General features: G+C 34.0%; 1 non-coding gene across 1 annotated transcript; it reads left to right on the top strand.

Annotated features, from left to right (window-relative positions):
* The first annotated feature begins 2,603 nt into the window (after positions 1-2,603).
* Positions 2,604-2,675, top strand: TRNAW-CCA. The gene has a single exon. It is a non-coding gene; the product is annotated as a tRNA-Trp (tRNA).
* Positions 2,676-3,005: the final 330 nt, after the last annotated feature.

Below are 3,005 nucleotides of genomic sequence, written 5' to 3'. Positions count from 1 at the left end.
ATAAAGCATGAAACTGGTCACTAAATGTATAGTTTTCACTGAAGTGTCAAAACATTTGAACACATACTAAGATTGTTATTTACCCTTTACTTCTTTTGAAATCTCTTGTTCCAAATTAAAACTATATTACCTGTGGGAAAGAATTAGAATCTTTTGTAAGAAAGAAAAGCAACTCCACTCTTATTAATTATAGTAACTTATAGATGATCCCTTAATATGTTTTGTAAAATATTAGCACTGTATTTCAACAATCACTTACATGCATATTGCTAAGTGGTACATGTAATACGAGCATGTTCCTCAAAATTAGCATCTATCTGTATGTTGAAAATCTGATCTGTAGCCTAAATTCACCAAACTACACATGGAAGGGGGCGTCTTGCTCAATTTAAGCTCTAAGCCATCTACTTAATTGATGCATGCAGTCCATGCTGCTGTCCATGGGGTCACAAAGAGTTGGACATGACTGAGTGACTGAACTGAACTGAACTGAACATCTACTTAATGGCATAAGTCACCTACACCAGATTAATAATTAATGAATGGGCAATTTAATTGCAAGTTTCTACTAACCACAAAAATACTTGTGGAACTGGGTGTGTATTCATAATAAGAATTAAAATGAGAACTAAGGAGGCCACAGATTGACAGTGAGAAAAAAAAAATATTTGATAGAAAATGAAATAAAGTGTCAGACTCCATTTGACTGACTATTCAAACTATGATTAAGCGGGTTGACTAGCTCTGAGGTATATAGTCCTGAGTGGGAGATAATGACTCAGGCTAAATCATTTTCGCTATCTTTATCAGGATCTGGCAGATGTTTTGAATCTGTCCTTTAATTTCCTTTCTTGAATATATTTATGCCAAGATAACGTTGAATTACAATATTTTTCACAGCTGATCAGGAAAAACGTCTTCAAAAGATTTGACTTGGGAAATATGAAATGATGAGGTGGTATTTTCTAGAAGGAAAATCCAAACAAATTAAAACTTATGACTAATGCTTTCAACAATGCCTGCTTTTTAAAAACTACTTTTGGACTTCAGTTGATTTTAAATTGAAATTCCATAACTATCAAGTTAGATACTAACAAAGGTGCATTCAAAGTTCTGATAACATTGTCATAGTTTCCACAGACAATTTTAAAAGTTAATATTTCCTGATGCTTTTGAAATTATGTCATGGGGAAAAAAAAAAAAAAAACTTTGCAGGCACAAGAACCATCTATGGAAGAATGCTAGCTGTCTTCCTGATTGCAAAATAGAGTGTCCCTGAAGATGTTTGTATTGCTTCATCTGCATACTTTCTTTTCTATGAAAGTTACCAACCTCCAGCCTGTGAGAAGTAGCTGGTCTGTGGGACTTTTGGCAAAAACATTTTGCTAGCCGTACTGTACCAAGAATACAAATGGTTGTACTACCACAAGGACTGAAGCAAGAGTTACATTCTAGAAACACTTGTCAGAAAAGCAAATACAGATATTAAAATAAAACAAAACAAAATCAGCGGTTATACTATCATCTTTAGAATATAAGAATAGTGGAAAAGTCCATTAATATGGAGTACACATTATAGGAAAATGTATGAGAAACCAGATGTCAACCCTCATTTGTCATTTTTCAGTCTCTGACTTTGAACAAGCCACTTAATCTCTTTGCAAAATACATTTTAAAAACATCTACCATATGAACTTTCAATGGGTCTTTTTGAAAGAAAATGCCTTTGTATACTGTAGGTTTGAGACAAATCTACTAGTTGCTACTTAAGGTCATAGTCAAACAATTTAAGGCTTGGCGTGTCGATTCCCCTTTCCCACCTTGAGATGCTCTAAAATATAGTGTAGTCTAAATTACCACGGACTTTCTAACAGAAGATGAATGCTAGAAGGTCTTTTCCAGCTCAAAAACCTTTAATTCCGTAATTAAGTGGATCATAAATTCCTTTGTTTACTATTGAAACCATTTACTATCTATTATAGAAATGCACTTAGTGTATAAATTCCACTATTTGCCATTTGCTTACTACATTCAAAGCATACTGAGCTTTTAGTCTCTGAATATGAATTGCAACCTTCCTGTGTTTTCTTCACACCCTCCACCTTCAGCTAAAATTCCCTTCACAAATACCTCTTCAATTAATAACTAAAATCTTACATATTATTCTCTCAACTTTTTCACAAACCATGATATGGGTCCTCTAATTATAACTAATTTTTTCCCAATGAAATATTTTATATATTTATTAATTCTCTTTAGAGTAGATAAAATTAGATGTATATAGGCTTAAACCAAATGCTACATATTTAGTATTTGAAAGTTACATACCAGGGACTTGTAAAAAAAATTAAAGAATAAAGATGTTATGATTATTTAGAAAGATGGCAATTTAAATAGGTAAATGAAATACTATGGTTCATAGATTATTAAATAGTTCATATCAATAGAGAGATGGGTACTCACAATTTATTTTTGAAATAATTTAATGTTTTCCAAAGTGCCGCCTTAGAAATACTTCATCAGAATCATAAATAACACTTGATGTAATTGAACTCTGGGTCTAAATCTCATACCTATTAGATTAGGATTTCATAGATCGGGCTTCCCTGGTGGCTCAGAGGTTAAAGCGTCTGCCTCCAATGCAGGAGACCCCGGTTCGATCCCTGGGTTGGGAAGATCCCCTGGAGAAGGAAATTGTAAACCACTCCAGTATTCTTGCCTGGAGAATCCCATGGATGGAGAAGACTGGTAGGCTACAGTCCACAGGGTCGCAGAGTCAGACACTACTGAGAGACTTCACCTTCACCTTCACCTTCCTTCAGAAATCAGGGACTGGGACCTCTTTTATTTCCCCTTCTTTGGTCAATAAATATTAGAGAATTACTGTTATACTACAGACATAATCTCTTTTTTGCAAAGCAACATAGCAAGTAATCACTGAGAAAATCACATGCTATGACTACAGATTTGAGTTTGATCTCACTATGACATGCTGGTGTTATGGA

This window comes from Bison bison, unplaced genomic scaffold (genome assembly GCF_000754665.1).
Source record: "Bison bison bison isolate TAMUID 2011002044 unplaced genomic scaffold, Bison_UMD1.0 scf7180017864210, whole genome shotgun sequence".
Taxonomy (NCBI): Eukaryota; Metazoa; Chordata; class Mammalia; order Artiodactyla; family Bovidae; genus Bison; species Bison bison.
Note: the sequence above shows the minus strand (reverse complement) of the source record. Positions and strands in the feature narration are given on the sequence as shown.